This window comes from Macaca mulatta, chromosome 20 (assembly GCF_049350105.2).
Source record: "Macaca mulatta isolate MMU2019108-1 chromosome 20, T2T-MMU8v2.0, whole genome shotgun sequence".
In the NCBI taxonomy this organism is placed as follows: domain Eukaryota; kingdom Metazoa; phylum Chordata; class Mammalia; order Primates; family Cercopithecidae; genus Macaca; species Macaca mulatta.
In genome coordinates, this window is record NC_133425.1 from 84,349,488 (window position 1) to 84,367,233 (window position 17,746).

Here is a 17,746-nt window from a genome sequence, read left to right on the forward strand (position 1 = left end):
GCAGGGCAGAGGTCAAGGTCTCCCACCTGTGCCCTGACCCCAGATGGACCCCAGGGCCTGTGTCCAGGAGGGCTTTTGCACCTACAGTGCTAACCCCGAGTCATGACCGAGCTCTCAGCCACCAGATCCCCCAGCCCCTTGGGGGTGCTCAGGTGCTCTAAGAATGTGGCCTGGCAGGCTGGGGACGGGGACCGACGGCACAGGCAAAGGAACGCCCAGGCAGGGCTAGACAGGGGCTGGGCGGGGCTGGACAGGGGCCTGGAGACACAGGGGCCTGGAGACACTCGATGCAGTTCACCATCAGACTGGCTCCCTGCATGACCTGTGGAGTGACTGTACCTGTCCCGGCATTGGAGATGGGGAACGCTACACAGCCCTCGTGGGTGTTATAGGGACACAACAGTGCGTGTAATCCCCAGCGCTGTCATAGGCTGTAAGAACCATTCCGTGACCCTCTGAGAGGAGAGACGGGCCACAGGCAGGCAGTGCAGCAAGTGCCGGCCGGGAGAGCAGCCCCACGGAGACGCCGATGCCTTCACCTGTGGCACCACTAACAAGGTCCTGCTGCTCCCTCCATGCTGGGTCCGAACACCCGCGGGGCACACACAGCACTGGGGCACGCTGAAGTTGTTCCTGCTCCCTCCCTGCCTGGGAAGGAAATCAGATCCACTTAATTCAACCACCATCCTTCCACCCTGGCACTGTGGGAGGCTGAGGATGAATCAGAAAACCCCAAAGTCAACCTGCGAACGGTGCAGCAGGGGAGGGGGAGGCCAGCAGAGAGCCCCAAGATGGTTCCAGAAGCTAGCAGGAAAATGCCTCACCCATCTCACACCCTCCCCACCACCCCAGACGTGGCAGCAGCGAGGCCCAGCCCTCCCTGGTGCAGCCCTGAGGGCTGGGATCTTGGGGATTAGTGACCCGGCCTGCCCGCAGCGTCTCCAGATCCTCACGTAGGGAGAAAAATTAATTTCTTCCAGTCATGCAGAAATGAAAATACGTGGAGCCAAACCAGAGAGATTTCCTGGAGGTGGTAACTGAATTACACGGATAGAGGGCGGCAGGGGAAGAGCACAGGGGGGCTCGGGCGGCTGGCGTGTGCACAGCCCCGGAGGGTTCTGGAAGGAGATGTCTGGGGAAAGCCCTCCCGCTCACCGGCCCTGGCTTCACAGGTGGCGACAGCGTGGCCCCAGCACCACGAACCACTCATGTGAACTTCCCTTCTCCCCTGTCGCTAGAGGATCCCAGCACATCCCAGGAGAGATGGAGCCTGCCGGAAGACTGATCCTCATGCCATACTCTCTGCCCTCCCTGGAGCCCCAATCTCGGGTGGAGGCCACATCTGTTCCTCCTGCTCTGGGCGCTTCTTCCTTTCTGTTTCCCTTCCAGTGTGGAAGTGACCACTTGCCCAGCAGGACAGTCCCAAACAGCATGGCTTTTCCAGGCACGGTGCTGTCGGCACACTGAACAGGACCCTCCCCGCAGCTCCAGCGTGCACAGCATCCGCCTGTCTGGCCCCCGTGGAAGTTTCTGACTCCCAACGCCCAGACTGGAGCCGGGGCAAAGGACGCAGCCCAACCCCAGAGGCACACAGAGCCAGCCCTCCACGGATGAGCGTGCCCAGGAACTGTGGGCTGGGCCTTCCTGCCTCCTCCCCTGCCGGGAATGCGATGCCAGGGGCAGGTGAGGGTCGGACACGCTCAGGCCCAGCCCTCACCCCTTCAGGTCTGGGGGACACAGTGGAGTCCCAGTCTCAAGAAGTTTCTCCAACCTCGCAGCAACTTGAGCAATGCCACGCACCGAATAACTGGCCCCCGCCCCTTATCCCCGGCCGACCCGTCCTCCGAGGTGGCTGCCCTGGGAACCTCCTGTTCCTGGTCCAGGAGAGGAAACGCACACCCGGGCCGGACGCACAGAAGCCGCACCCTGGCCGGAGCCACAAGCCTGACAGCTACCGACCAGCCCCCACCCACGGGAGCACGCGACGTGCTCTTTTCAAAGGAAACGTTTTTCTTCCTGGGCCCTGGAATGGGCCTAAGTCAGCCGGCCTCAGCCCACAGGGTGAAGGGGTGGGCACAGCCCGGCCGCGGCCCCAGCACACACAGGGCGGGAGCAGGGGCGGGGTGCGCCAGCCCCGCAGTGTGTTCGGAGCCCAGCGGCTCTGAGTCGCCGCCACCAGCCTGGCCGCCTTCTGCTCCACGTAAGTGAAGTCAGCCGTCTAGGGCTGCGTTTCCAGCCATCTGTCCCTCCACAGAGGCTCACACCTCCCTCCCCGCTGTTCCCACAGCCTGGCTCCGGGCCTGCCCAACACAGATGGACGCTTCCCAAAGGCTGTGCGCGCCATCGCTGCCACCGGGCTGTGCCGAGGCCTGCGGCCGTCAGGACCCCAGAGACGGCGCGCCAGGCAGGGTCCAGGCCCCCCAGCGCGGACCACCCTGAGCCCGCCGGGCAGCGCCGGGGACCCGGGCGGGAGAGGGAGGGGCTGGAGGGAGCTCTGGACCCTCCTTCCCAGCCCGGCCGCCGGCACCTCGGCCTCTCCCAGGGCCGCCCTCGGCCTCCCCACTCCCGAGTCCCCGTCACGCGGGCCGCGGGGCCTTTGTTAGGAAAACCGGGCGGCCCCAGGGGAGCCCGCGGGACTTCCAGCGCCCGGGCGCGTCGTTTCCCCCTGAAGTTTCACCGCAGCCCCCGCAGGTCAGGCTCCGCTCACAGGGGGCTGCGCTCAGCCCGGATGGGTGGGCGCTGGGCGGGCTGGCTCCACCCTGCCGTGGGCACCAACTTTGAAAACGGCCCGTGCGCTCCACTCGGCTGCGGCGCAGATCCGGGAACGGCAGCCGCGGGCGGAGTCGGGGGAGAGCGGCGGCGGCGCGCGGGGCGGACGCGGCACTTACGGTCGGGGGTCCGGGGGTTCCGGGGGGCGGCGGACGGCGCACACTCGTGACCCGGTCCGGGAGTAGCTGCTCCTTCCAGCTCGGTCCCCACCTCCGCGACTCGGGGGCGGCTGCGCGCCGTCTTCTGGCGCCGCACCGGGCTCAGGCGCGCGGCGGGGCTGGGGCGCGCGGGGCGGCCGCCTGGGCCATGCCGGGGACTCGGCTCCGGCCACCCCGCGCGGGAACAAAGCGCGCACCCCGCGCCGGGCGGTCTCCGGCCTCCGCGGCCCGCGCCGGGTCCAGCCGCCGCGCCTGTGGCTCCAACGCCGCGCGCTCGCCCGAGAGTCTCACGGGGCCCCGCGGCCCCCGCCCCGCGCGCTCCGCCTCCGCCTCCTGCCCCCCGCCGCCGCCGCTGCGCCACCTGCCTCCCGCCCGGCGCCCATCGCGCTCAGCTCCGCCCCGGGGCGCCGGCCTGGAGAGGGGCTCCCCGCTGCCGAGAGCCGCCCCCAACGCCTCCGCCACCGGGGCGCGCCCTAAGAACTGGCCGTGGGGGCCAGGGCTGTGCGGAGCACCGGGCGCGGGGAGGGGGTGGGGGCGCGGGGAGGGGGAGGGGGCGCGGGGAGGGGGCGCGGGGAGGCGGGCGAGGGGCGCGCGGCCTCCTGCGGGGGGCGGCGCGGGGGGGCGCAGGCGGGGGCACGCGGAGAGGTTGCGGGGCGCGGGCGCCGTGGAGGGGGCGCGGCTCTGGGGGGCGGCCCCCGCCTGCGCCCACCCTCTCCCCCTCCGCAGGCCGCACACACCCACCTCGCAGCAGTCGGTGGCCGCGGGTCTCGCAGCTTTAGAGCCGCGGCTTCTGGCGGCCGCGCGGGAGGCTGAACGGGGGTGGGTGGGGGGGGCGGTGGGGGTGGGGGTGAGGGTTGAGGGGGAGCTGGAGGGGAAAGTCTCTCCTCCGGACGCCGCCTCCCGCCCCGCGCTCGCCCCCCGCCCCGCGCTCGCCCCCCGCCCCGCGCTCGCCCCCCGCGCGGCGCCCGTCCCGGCCGGGGCCACCTCCGCGCGCGGCCGGCAGGGGTCGCGCTCCCCCCGCTCAGCCTCCCGGGCGGGTCCGCTGTGAAGCCCTCGCCCCCCGCTGGCCCTGGGGCCAGGTTATTTGCATACGCTTTGCATTCGTTTGCATATTGTGCGTTTCATGTCCACCTGCAGAAACGGCCCGAGCCGCTGCCCTGGCCTCTCCGCACTTTGCCGGCGGGCCCCCTCGCCCGACCACTTTGCTTTTCCCTAAAGTACTTTGTGGCGTGTATCTGGTGCATTTGCCTGCTTAGTACATTTTCCTAAAATTGGCGCCTTTTCCCTGTTTCCTGCCCTAACTCACACGTGCTCTTATTTCTTAGATACAAGCGGGGGGTGGGGCCCAGAGGTCACCGTTAGGAGACAGAAGAAGCCAGAACTTCAGAGCAGCAGAGCCTTGGTTTGCCTCTCATTTCGCATAAATTTTGCATGTGAAGGTCCGAAGTCCCCAGTCCCCTAGTATAAAAGTACAGCAACGTGCGAAACATGGCCCGTTCCAGCTTTGTGCCGCGGGCCTTTTTCCCCCACCCCTCGTCCCTCTCGTGGACTTGGCTCTACCCACCTGAGCTGGCAGAGGAAGGAGACAGAAACCCAGAACGGGGCCTCTGTGAAGGGGAGGACAGCACCCCCGCCTCCTGAAGCCCTTGGGTAGTGGTCTGGTCAGCTGGGTCACTAACCACAGTGTGGCCCAGCCAGTTCCTCCAGCTCCTCACTGTGGGGAGTGCTGTCTAAAGCCCGCCAGACTCCGTGAAAATTGTGACACAAACACCGGGCACCTACATTCTCCTGCTTTTCAGACTGTGCTCTAACATGGTGCTTGCCCATGTGGCTCAGCCCAGCCCTTGTGGAGGGCGGCGAGGTCCTGAGCCCACCCCACAGAACAGTGTAAGTCCTCATGCATTGGGTGTGTTGCCTGAGGTTACTGATTTTATGCTAGAAATTTATCCATCCTGGCTCCCTGGCTTCATGGACTCCGAGGCACAGTGGATTTTAAGATGCACCATTATTTTATGTGCCACTAAGAAAGGAAAACATGCTGCCCATACTAATCCTAAAACGCCCCCAGGTTTCAGAGATGTTACAAAGCAACATAAACGTGGCAGTGGGGGCAGGTGGGAGAATTCAGCAGCGAACCACCCAGAAGTCAGTGGGGCTGGGAGCTCAACAATGCCTGCGGCAGCTCTAGCTTCCCACAGGGCCTGGGAGCAGAAGCCGGCCTGGACCTGGGCCGGAAACCCTCACCCAGCACCAGCAGCACGTCTGTGGTCTCAGTTCTCTGGACTGCAGGCTTTGGGTGTTAAGTGACCAGTTGAGGTGTCTGTGACTTACACAGGGTGCTCACAACCATTTGAGGAGTGACAGATCTGAAGGCACCGAAGATACCACTGCAGCCATCAGACACCACAACCCAGGCGCTGCTCCCGCCCCACCACAGCCCCTGCTCCCCACTCAGGAGAGCCGCGGTGGCGTGGTAGAGAAGAGAGGGATGTCGCAGGCAGGAGGGCTTCCTTCTGTGCTGTGAGTGGGCCTGCCCGATGCCTAGCCCAGCGGTCACAGGGTGGTCAGATGCTCTTGGCAGTAGCCGGCACAGAGCTGGGCACCGTCTCTGCATTTCCCCCTGTGCTGCACGGATGCTTCCGGAACACCCATTTTACAGGTGGAGAGGCTGAGCCTCTCAGCCACACGGACCTCCTGCTGCCTTATCCCAGGACTGGTTTCTTGCCCTGGATGCGGCCAAGTCACAGCTCCTGGGCATTTCGAGGGGACATTGAAGGAGGAGACTCCCAGCCCTGTGTGAAAGATGTCTGCAGTCTGTCCGACAAGGCCAGCGTCACCTGTGCGGGAGGTAGACCACGGGTGAACAGGACCTTAGAGGGCCACACTCAGGGTTCGGGAGGAGGCAGAGCACTGCAGGAGGGAACTCGAGGGTGCTCCCACGGAGCCCCAGTCTGTCACTGTCTATAGAGGCAAGAGCTCACTTCACTTAAAAGAAACCACTTCGGCCGGGCGCAGTGGCTCAAGCCTATAATCCCAGCACTTTGGGAGGCCCAGACGGGCGGATCACGAGGTCAGGAGATCGAGACCATCCTGGCTAACACGGTGAAACCCCGTCTCTACTAAAAAAAGAAATAAAAAACTAGCTGGGCGACGTGGCGGGTACCTGTAGTCCCAGCTACTCAGGAGGCTGAAGCAGGAGAATGGCGTAAACCCAGAAGGCGGAGCTTGCAGTGAGCTGAGATCCGGCCACTGCACTCCAGCCTGGGCGGCAGAGTGAGACTCCGTCTCAAAAAAAAAAAAAAAAGAAACCGCTTCCCCTCCTCATGGCATGACAGCCTTTCCGAGTAAAGTTGACTCCCCACCACCATCTAGTACCCCAATCACACACCCATGGAAACTCCGGGAAGACCATGCCTGGCTCTAGGGCCCGCGGCGCACAGCGGGGCAGCCCCAGCTTTGCTGACCTGTGCTGGGTGCGCCTCTGAGGCCCCACCCTGCTGCTCTCAGAAAAAAACCCCAACCTTCTGTCCTGCCAACTGCACTTCTGGCCATCCTGATCCCCCTCCCCAAAGGGCAGCACCCACATCTGATGTCCCTCTCAACCGCTCAACAGTGCCCAGCTCAAGATTTGGATAAAGACGCAGTTTATAAATACTTGCCACAGGCATCCCTGCGGTATGTCACTTCCCCGCAGTCATGGCCCCTTCTGACACCAGGTAAGACTCGCTGTCTGAGGGGCCCTGGCCAAGGGGCAGGCGCTAGGCCCTCTCATGTACCCTCCGTGGCCCTGGGAGGTAGGTCCTGCCACCAGCCTTATTTGCTGGAGGAGAACACCGGGACCCAGAAAGCTTGGGTAATCGCAGGTCACAGGCTGTTCTTTGGCAGAGCTGGGGTCCTGCCAGGCCAGCATGGTCCGGGGGAGGCCAGGCCATCACCGTTGCTGACCTTCAGAAAATAGTTCTGAGCGCTGTAGACTCCCTCAAACATTTTCTGTTATAACTAAAAATCTGCAACAAAAGTTTAGATAGCTGCCAAGAATAGAAAGTCTGATGTGCTATAGGTATAGATATTTTAAAATCAGTGGGTGGCTAATGGATTCTAGATACCATAGCAATTTGATAGCCACTGTTGTTCATCAAAAATGTCTGAATAAACTTTCTTTTTTTTTTTTTTTTGAGACAGAGTCTCGCTCAGTCGCCCAGGCTGGAGTGCAGTGGCGCGATCTCGGCTCACTGCAAGCTCCGCCTCCTGAGTTCTCGCCATTCTTCTGCCTCAGCCTCCCAAGTAGCTGGGACTACAGGCGCCCGCCACTACGCCCGGCTAATTTTTTTTTTGTATTTTTAGTAGAGACGGGGTTTCACCATGTTGGCCTGGATGGTCTCGATCTCCTGACCTCGTGATCCACCCATCTCGGCCTCCCAAAGTGCTGGGATTACAGGTGTGAGCCACCGCGCCCGGCCTAAACTTTCTTAAACACCTGCATTTTCTCTCAGCTCCCTACCTAAAACAGTGAGCTTTTAAATATAACACCAAAAGTATGATGTATAAAATAAAAATTTGGTAAGTTGGATTTCATTAAAATTTAATACTTCGGCAAAAGACACTATGAAGAGAATGGAAAGACAAGCCAGACACTGGGACAAAATATTTGTGCAACACATATCTGATAAACGACCATTATCTAAAATATACAAAGAACTCTTAAAACCAACCATAAGAAAACAAACAGCCCAATTAAAAATGAGCAAAAGATCTGAATAGACATCAGAGAAGAAGATCTGGCAAATAAGCATATGAAATGATGCCCAGCGGCCTTGCCACTAGGGAGTGTGTCAGCAAAGCCACAAGAGGCCACGACTCGCCTATTAGAATAACTAAAACTCAACACACCGACAGCCCCAGATGCCGGTGAGGATGAGGATGTGGAGCAACGGGAACTGTCATTCATTGCCGACGGGAATGCACAATGGTACAGCCCTTTGGAAGACAGTTTGACCGTTTCTTATGAAACTACACACTCTTACCATGCGACCCAGCATTCGCGTTTCTTGGTATTTACCCAAATGAGTTAAAAACTTATGTCCCCACAAAATCCTGCATATCAGTGTTTATAGAAGTTTCATTCGTATTTGCCAAAACTTAGAAGCCACTGAGACAGCCTTCAATAGGTGAAGAGATAAAATACTGTGGCATACGCAGACAATAGAATATTATCCATGACAAAAAGTAGTGAGCTGTCAAGCTATGGAAAGTGAACACTGATGACCGGGTGTGGTGGCTCACACCTGTAATCCCAGCACTTTGGGAGGCCAAGGGAGGTGAATGACCTGAGGTCAGGAGTTCAGGGGTGAATCACCTGAGGTCAGGAGTTCGAGACCAGCCTGGCCAACATGGCAAAACCCCATCTCTACTAAAAATACAAAACTTAGCTGGGCATGGTGGCAGCACCTGTAATCCCAGCTACTTGGGAGGCTGAGACAATAAAATCACTTGAACCGGCCGGGCGCGGTGGCTCAAGCCTGTAATCCCAGCACTTTGGGAGGCCGAGACGGGCGGATCACGAGGTCAGGAGATCGAGACCATCCTGGTTAACACGGTGAAACCCCGTCTCTACTAAAAAAAATACAAAAAACTAGCCGGCCGAGGTGGCGGACGCCTGTAGTCCCAGCTACTCGGGAGGCGGAGGCAGGAGAATGGCGTGAACCCGGGAGGCGGAGCTTGCAGTGAGCTGAGATCCGGCCACTGCACTCCAGCCTGGGTGACAGCGCGAGACTCTGTCTCAAAAAAAAAAAAAAAAAAAAAAAAAAAAAGAAAATCACTTGAACCCAGGAGGCAGAGGTTGCAGTGGCAGTGAGCCGAGATTGCGCCACTGTACTCCATCCTGGGCGACAGAGCAAGACTCCATCTCAAAAAGAAAAAAAAAAAATGAATTTTGCTAAGAAGTCAGTCCGAAAAGGCTACGTACTGTGTGATTCCAACTCAACAGCATTCAGGAAAATGTAAAATAATGGAAATAGTAAAAAGATCCGTGGTTTTCAGGCGGCTATAGAATAGGGAAGGTTGAGTAGGGAAAGCACAGGGGTTTGTTTGTTTGTTGAGACGGAGTGTTGCTCTGTCGCCCAGGCTGGAGTGCAGTGGCACGATCTCGGCTCACTGCAACCTCTGCCTCCTGGGTTCAAGTGATTCTCCTGCCTCAGCCTCCTGAGTAGCTGGGATTACAGGCACCCGCCACCACACCTGGCTAATTTTTGTATTTTTAGTAGAGATGGGGTTTCACCGAGTTGGCCAGATTGGTCTCGAACTCCTGACCTCATGATCCGCCCACCTGAGCCTCCCGAAGTGCTGGGATTACAGACATGAGCCAATGCGTCCAGCTGAGTTTTTGTTTGTTTATTTGTTTGTTTTTAGACAGGGTTTCACTCTGTCGCCCAGGCTGGAGTGCAGTAGTGTGATCACAGCTCACTGCATCCTTTGACCTCCCAGCCTCAAGCGATCCTCCCGTCTCAGTCCAAGCTAATTTTATTTATTTTTTTGTAGAGACAGGGTTTTGCTGTGTTGCCCAGACTGCACGGAGGATTTTTAGGGCAGTGACACTGTTCTGTATGACACTCTAATGGTAGACACAAGTCATATGCTGTCTAGACACACAGAATGTAACACCAAGAGAGAAGCCCAGTGTAAACTGTGGATTTGTCAGTGTTGGTTCATTGGTTGTAACAAAGGTATCACACCAGTGCCAGGTGCAACGCAGAGACCCTCCCCCGGGCCCCCCAGGGAACGAGCCCGAAAGAGTAATGAGAACTGGGTGCTTTCCGCCCAGTTGTCCTATAAACCCAGAACCACGCTAAAAAATAAAATCTATTAACTTAAAAAATTCAGCAGACAAAAATGAGGGTATCAATAACATTTCATGAGCCGTTTAAAAGACAGACACAAATCGACTCCTCTTCAGCGTCTGAATCTCTACACCACCCCTCTCTCCCTTAATGCCTCCCTCCATTCCACCCAGCCGATTTTATCCTAATATATTTTCATGTTTGAAAGTCTTCTGATTCCCCTGTCATACAAAACTATGTACATAATTGGAATGTCAAGATTTAAGCATTTTCCTGCGTTAACATGTATTTCCTGGGCTGGATTATCATGATAATTATTGGTAGTATATAACCGATACAAAGAATGTGAATGTATTATACATTTTGAGAACTAATAAGGATGCAAAGTAGGCTGGGCTTGGTGGCTCACACCTGTAATCCCAGTGTTTTGGGAGGCCAAGGAAGTAGGATTGCTTGAGCCCAGGAGTTCAAGACTAGCCTGGGCAACATAGCAAGACCTCCTCTCTACAAATAACTAAAAAGTTAGCCAGGTGTGGTGGTGCGTGCACCTGTAGTCCCAGCTACTCGGGAGGCTGAGGCAGGGAATTGCTCGAGCCCCAGAGGTTGAGGCTTCAGGGAGCTGTGATCACGCTACTGCACTCCAGCCTGGGTGATGGAGCGAGACCCTGTCTCGAAAATAAAAATAAAGATAGAAAGTAAATTTTTGTTGGAAGGCAGTTCCTAAAAGGAGGGAGGGGCACTTTTTGGTAGCAGTTTGTGTGTTCGTGCATGAATAATACTGCCAGAGAAAGGCAGGGTTTGACATTAATTCCATTCCCGTGGTGGGTGTTTAATGTGAAAGCCAGAGAAGCTTCAGTCCCATAAATAACTCGATCGGAACGGGAGCTGTGTCCTAACAATCTTGCTGTGACCTCCTTCTGAGAGTCAGATGCCACAAGCCACGTGGGGAGTGGTCAAAGTCGTTTTGAATAGCTGTCAGCTGACAAATCGGTTCTGTCCCTCCTCAGTTCTGTTTCATGCAAAGACCAGAAACCAGCAGGTTGCAGCAGAGACACGTTCAGGGCGAGTGGGGAGCTGGGGGCACCAGGCTGGCCCCAGGCAGGGAGATATTGGCCTTTCTTGGGGAACTGGGAGAGGGTGACTGTGCAGGGGTAGCTGGAAAAGGACCCACACTGGCCCAAGCAGATTCTGCCTTGGCCATCAGCCTTGGCCATCAGCCTTGGCCATGTGGTGTGGGCACTGGATAACCCGGCTTTACGTTGCCCACGAGGTCAAGGAGACCCTCCCGGGAGGCAGGGAAGAACCCTAAAGCTGAGGGAGTCCGGGCTCCGGCCAGGAAGGTTCCTTGCCTCAGAGAGTGCCTCTTGGCTCTCGCCCCTGGCTAACATCGGCATCGCTGCTTTTGCAGAATGAGCTTTCCTAATTGTAAAGTGGCTTCATTTACTTACTCATTTCTTTTTTCCTTCACTCTCCATATCCAATGGAAGGTAAGTTACGGACGCTTTGCCAAACCTCAGTTTTTCCTGTAAAATGGGGCTAAGTGCTGGCTGTCCTAGGCATTTGCAATGTGGCCCAAAGACAAGTTCAGAGTTCTCTCTTGTCTTTGTTGAACTTCACACGAGAACCAGGCCAGGCACAAACAGCTGGAAATCGGAAGCGTCCCGTGGGAAAACCAGCCGGTGCACGTGTGTAAAAGGGAATTGGATGGGATTGAGGTGGTGTTTAAAATCCCTGGAGAAGCAGGAACTCCCCAGTAAATGGGGTCAGGACAACTGCCCCATGTGGGAAAAATACATTATATACTCCTTACTTTACTTGGAAAAATAAACTCCACTTGGGTTAAAGAATAAAATGTGAAAAACTAAAACAGTGAAAGGATTAAGAGAAAGAAACGAGCATTTGTATAATACTAGTTTAAAATTAAGGCAGCCGAGAAACTCTGACAAAATTTTAAGAAGCTGGAGAGGTTTGGCCATGTAGGCACGAGCAACTTCCATGTCCTGAAAGAGACAGGCCACCCTGATGAGAGACAGGCTGGGAGCCGGGCGTGGTGGCTCACGTCTGTAATCCCAGCACTTTGGGAGGCCGAGGCGGGCGGATCACTGGAGGTCAGCAGTTCAAAACCAGCCTGGCCAACATGGCGAAACCCTATCTCTACCAAAATACAAAAATTAGCCAGGTGTGATGGTGTGCGCCTGTAGTCCCAGCTATTCGGGAGGCTGAAGCAGGAGAATTGCTTGAACCCAGGGGGCAGAGGTTCCAGTGAGCTGAGATCAAGCCACCTGCACTCCAGCCTGGGTGACAGAGCGAGACTCCATCTCAAAAAAAAAAAAAAAAAAAAGATGGGCTGGGAGTGGGTGTGGGGACAAACGACAGCGGCCCCAGCACACAAACATTGCTAGAGAGAAGAACAGTACAAGCACTCAAAATAACGCTCAACAAAGTTCATGAGAAGGCAAATCCCACAAGAAGAAAACAAAAGGTGCCAGGCACGGTGGCTCACGTCTGTAATCCTAGCACTTTGGGAGGCTGAGGCAGGCGGATCACTTAAGGTCAGGAGTTCAAGGCCAGCCTGGCCAACATGGCGAAACCCCATCTCTACTAAAATACAAAAATTAGCCGGGCGTGGTGGCGCGTGCCTGTAATCCCAGCTACTCTGGAGGCTGAGGCAGGAGAATCGCTTGAACCCGGGAGGCAGAGGTTGCAGTGAGCCGAGATTGCACCACTGCACTCCAGCCTGGGTGACAGAGTGAGACTCTGTCTAAAAAAATAAAAAGAAAACAAAGGAACGATAGCCCCCACCACTGTTGAAGTCACACGGCTTCCCTGCTTCTCTTCCTCATGCCTGGCCCCCTCTCCTCCTCTCCCGTCTCTCTTCCCGTCTCTCTTTCTGGATCTGTTTGCGCTTGCTCTGCATTCCCCTGTTCTCCAGGGCAGGAACTACATTGGTCCGTTCACTCCTCGCCTGGACCGGCACCGGCACAGAGGGTCAGGAGTCTTAGCACCTGTCTTCCGGGTCTCCATCCCTCCCTTTGTTTGTTGAGTGACTGTTTGTTCTCATTTCCTCATCACACAGTTCTTCAAGAGGTATCATTATCCGCATTTTATTTTATTTTCACCTTCTTTTCTGTTACCTGTATGTTTGAATTTTTCTGTAAGTATTTTTGTTTTATCTTTGCTTTTTTCAATTAAAAAATCAGTTTTAAAATTGCACCTGCAGTACAAAATCGGCGTGGCTGCTGGGTTTGTTGCCATTCCCTCCCCTTGGGTCTGTGGCTTCTCAGCCCCAGCTCGGGTCAGACCTGCTGCCATGGCCCCAGGGTGGGCACAGGGCTCAGAGCTCAGAGGACAGTCACGCAGGCAGCCGCGGCCCCAGCGATTGGTCCAGGAGGAGGGCAGGTGACCACACGTGGCCAGTCACAATCCTTCCCCTGGGAGTTTTTGAACTGGAACAGGAGAGGAAGAACTTCTTTGGTCTGCGTGGGAGGCAAGCCCAGAGTGGCCTGGACGGCTGCTGGGAAGAGAGGGTGGGCAGAGCGGCCGAGGGCGTGCTAATGGTTGGGTCTGTGGGGCCTGAAGCCAGTGCCCCTGCCCTTCCTGTAGTTGGGTGCTTGAGCCAGCACAGTCCCAGGTCTCCCTGATGCCTTCGAGCTGGGTTTCTGTCACTTGCGGCTGCAGCATTCTGGCACAGACCCTTGGCAGAGGTGGGTTTGGGTCTCCCCAGCCCCAGCAGCCCCAGGAGGCTGTGAGATCTAAGCCGGAAGCTGCTCTGGGCACCTGAGTGCTGAGAGCCTGAGTGATGGGAACAGGCCTGCTGCGGTGCAAAGGCAGAGCGACTCATTTTTCTCAGCCAGAGACCTGGCCAGGCCCCAGGGTGGACAGTCTCCAAACCGCACGCATCCCCAGCACTGACAAAGCCGTCTATCATCACTGGAGCGAGGGCACCCAGGGAGGCTCTGCCAGGCCACGGGGTGAGGGAGCTGCCTCCCTCCAATCCTTTTCCTGCGGGGCACTGAGACGGCTTTCAGCAAGACAAATCCGGCTGTGCCACTCCCTGCCCGAGAGAAAGTCTCAGCTCCCGCGCATGGGATGCTGCTGCTCACCCCCACCGCCTCTCTGAGCTCCGGCCTCACAGGCACACGCCGCCCATCTGCCCGGAACCTTCTGCCCACAGACTCCTCTCAGCCTCAGGTCCCGCTGAGTGGCCATTCCTGCTGGGAGGCAGGAATTCCCTGATCTGCCCTTCCTGAGTCCGGGACAGACGCCTCCCGTCCCCCCAGGATAGCCCCTTCACAATTGTTCACAGGTCTCTGTGTTCTCCTTGAGCAAGTATTTGGTGGACCCCCTGGAGCCACAGCCCGAGGCTTCCTGCCCCCGCCCCGGCACCCTGGGGACGGAATGTCCAGGACCCCACACAGGGCCTGTGTCAAGCGGTGTCATCGGGTTTGCTGCTGAATGAGCAGATGATCTAATGAGTGACCATCCTCACCCACGACAAAAAACGCAACCTGGTCTCCATCTGCCCAATAGATCGGCCCCCAGTCTCGCTGTCCCCAGCAATGACAGAGGAGGAGGAACAAGGAGCGCCGTGCCTAGGCGGAGCCATCGCCTCTGTCCCTCGGCTGGGCTTGTCACACTCAGCCAGACCTGCTCCCGGTGGAAAGGCCGAGGGACTCTTATTTCTGCCTTTGCATCCCTTTCTCACAGGCCCTGCGGGGCTGACAGCCAGTGGTGAGTGGTGAGGGTTGATGGAAGAGGGAAGGAAGGAGTGAGTGTGGGGAGAGCCGGCCAGGCTCCCCACGTCCACCCGGGGCCCTGTCCTAGAAACGCTGTGGCCAGAGGCTGGCAGAGTCCTCAAAATAGTCCCCACAGCTCCCGGCGAAGCCATCCAAAAGGTCCCCGCAGCTCCCGCCCACTCTCGGGACCCTGAGTCTAGGAGATTGGGGTCGAGCAGCGGGTATCAGGGATCTGGGAGGATCGGAATGTACGGGACGTGGGGGCTTCCGGCTCGGGATAGCGCCAGCAGGGGTGGCCGGGACGATGGCGAGGCGAGGTGTCTGCTCCCAGGCTGTGTGTGGCTTGGATGCCAAAGCGCCTTTTGCTGTATTTGGCACCCTGAGACCCTTATGCCTGTCTTTTGAAGGCACAGTTTACTCCCGGGAAAATACACATTTGGGTTTATTTTACTGCGACTGCATCCCCTGAATCTTCATCATATGTGTTTTCTGGGTTTCTCTTAAGGGGGATGGCTCCACTTCAGATGACTTTGTGGCTGCCGTGGGCCTTGTCACCTGTGTTGTGAGCGACAGAGATGTCCACAGAGCATGTGGGCTCTGCTCCTGCCCTGGGCGATTGAGGGCAGGCGGCCTCTAACAGCTGACACCATGTCAGGACAATGGCCACCGAGCCGGAGGCCCTTTCCTCTGGAGTCCTGGTGCTTCTGGACTCAGGCGTGAATGTACCGTGGCCATGCCTGGGTGTGGTCATGGCCCCTCTACAGCTGCCAGTCAGAGAGCTGCCCAGGAGCTCCCATTCCTCCTCTGAAGACTTCAAATCCCACCACTGACCAAGACAGCCCCCTGGCCACAGTGGGCGCCCCCAGCCACCACGATGGTACCCCAGCTGCTATGGAAAGTCCCCTGACCACAAAGGCACCCTGTCCACCATGATAGGCCGGCCACCCATCTACTCTGACAGCCCCCTGCCGCGACAGCCCTGTCCAAGGCTCCTGACCCCACCCAGGGCTCCTGACCCCGCCCAGGGCTCCCAACCCCCAGGCCTACTGAGCTCCTGCTCCCTGAGGCTTTGGGAAAGAGAGCCTGGAGTTAGCTGTCTGTAGGAGAGCCCTGGAGGGCGGCTGCCTGGCCCCAGCCCCAGAGGCCGTGTAGAGCTTCCAGACAGAATGGCCAGGAAACCTGGGTCGGAGCCCTGTTTACCACACGTGTGACGGAGGGCGAAGACCCGCTTCACGGGAGAATCCCATGCACACGGAGCTCACGGCCTGTCCCAGGGTGGGCGGGAGACCTTCACCCACCCACCGGGTCCCCGGGACACAGCGTGTCCGCCTGCTTGTCCCCGGGGCTCTCAGGGTTCTCTGCTCTTTGACTGAGCCCAGGGACGACCCTGCTCCCCCAGACTCAGAGCCCAGCAGCTCCTGGAGGGTGGAGGGTGGAGGAACGCAGAGCTTCTACAGGCCTCACAGGCATGGCCCATTTCAGTTCCATGGGTTGGGGCTTCCCAGGAGGGGACATGGAGGCCCAGAAGGCATTTGTCTGGAGTCACACAATCCCATGGCAGAGGGAGGCGAGGCTGGGACCCACAGGCTCTGTCTCCATCACCCCAACCTGCAGCTGCCCCACCTGGCCTGGTGTCTGTTCCTGGAGGACCTGCTGGTGGTGCCCCGGGAGAAAGGCGTTCCAGGCGTGGCCGGCGGGGGGACGGCGGGGGGACTGGCGTCTGCTCCTCGGCTGCCTCCCTGACTGAGTTTTGAACTGGACTGCGTGACCCTGCCCTCCCTCCATGCCTGCTCCAGGTAGCGTCACAAGGGCCTGCAGCAGCTGCACCGAGCCCGGCCCCCGGGGTTCTTGGCTGCCCGGCACCCTCTTGTCCACACCGTACTTTGCCAGGGCCTCTTAAATGCAGAGGCTGAACCACAGACGGAGTGGCTCACCCGGAGACTGCAGCAGCCTGAAGTCGGGGCCCTCTACGTCTTCGTCCCGCTCTCCCCCGGAACAAAGCCGCCCTTGGGCTTCAGGCTCCAGAGGCAGCTGCCCAGCAGAATCACCGTCGCGCGGGACTGGTTGCTGGCTCCTCCCCCATCGACCCACTCTCCAGAATCTTCCCTCTCACCAAATGCTCCAGGTGGCTCTAACCTCACAGTCTGGACAGCCAGCTGATGGCCCCAGAGGTTCCCGGTCAGAAGTGCTGCCTTTCCCTGCCCTCAGGACACCCGCATCCCACGCCAGGGCGCCCAGGACGGATGCCACTGCCTTTCAGGGCTAGCAGCAGACATGGCAGAGCTCTCTCTGGGGGGCTCCCACCTGACCCGGGACAACAGTGCTGCTCACACAGCACAAACGGGGTCGGAGCTTGCTCAGGGACCACGGCACCCCTCAGCCCGGGGAGGGTGAAACGGAGGTGACAGCCAGTCCCTCCACCCCCAGGCACGTCACCCTGCTGACCTCCACACCTGTCCTCACTGTACATCTAGGAGGCCCAGAGAGGGTCGGTGGCTCCCCTGAGACACACAGCTGTGACGAGACAAGGTTCTCAACAGACTGTCAGCCCAGCACAGATAAACTCAAAAGCAGATGCACGCAGTGGAATACTATTCAGACATAAGAAGAAAGGCAGGTCCGACACACCCTCTAGCGGGATGGACCCAGAAAACACGGGTGAGTGGAAGAGCTGGACACAGGATCCCACTTACACACAACGCCGGAAAAGACAAATCCACAGACGCAGGAAGCAGATGAGTGGTGGGCAGGGCTGAGGGAGGGAACGGGCCTGACTGCCCACAGGCATGGGATTTCTTTTGGGGGAAAATGCTCTAAAACTTGTTAGCAGTGATGGTTGCACACCCCTGTGACTCTGTTAAATGCCACTGACTTGTGTACTTGAGATGGGTGAGTGGTAAGATGTGTGGGTTAAACCTCAACAAGGCTGCTTGAAAGTCACAGTAGACCTGGAACCAAAGCTCCTGTGAGCCACTCGCACTCCCTCGCTCACAGAGAGGCCACGGAACTTTGTCGGCGCACCGGGCACTAGCGGGATGGGTGTCAAGGCCGTGCATGCCCACGAAGCCATAGGAAGCCTGGTCAGGCTGTCAGAGCCTCAGACGGCACAAGCCTATCCTGAGAGGAAAGGGCCCTGGATGCACGCTGTGGGCGAAGAGGCCTAAAATAGCCCAAAGCTCCCGGGGAGAAGTTGAGGTTGATGTGGTCACTTCGAATGGGGAACTCCTCCAAGAAGGAAAGGAGAAGT

The 17,746-nt window shown here is 58.0% G+C and overlaps 1 protein-coding gene and 1 long non-coding RNA gene across 15 annotated transcripts in view; one reads left to right on the forward strand and one right to left on the reverse strand.

Moving 5' to 3' along the window:
- CBFA2T3 (CBFA2/RUNX1 partner transcriptional co-repressor 3) overlaps positions 1–17,746 on the reverse strand; it is a 110,316-nt gene that overhangs the window by 71,242 nt on the left and 21,328 nt on the right. For 7 of the 14 annotated variants that reach the window (XR_013412048.1, XM_077986714.1, XM_028841406.2 and 4 more), the window contains exon 1: positions 2,889–3,238. The exons of 5 other annotated variants lie outside the window; for them this stretch is intronic. The gene's annotated coding sequence lies outside the window, so the exon portion shown is untranslated. Of the gene's footprint in view, positions 1–2,888; positions 3,239–3,668; positions 3,923–17,746 lie in introns of those variants that run through there. 2 more of the 14 variants (XM_077986707.1, XM_077986717.1) reach the window with 2 other exon arrangements.
- LOC114674461 (uncharacterized) lies at positions 103–17,420 on the forward strand. Its single transcript, XR_013412327.1, has 8 exons — positions 103–203; positions 1,239–1,396; positions 1,486–1,683; positions 1,726–1,981; positions 2,068–2,200; positions 2,288–2,691; positions 14,294–14,494; positions 15,005–17,420. It is a non-coding gene; the product is annotated as an uncharacterized LOC114674461 (long non-coding RNA).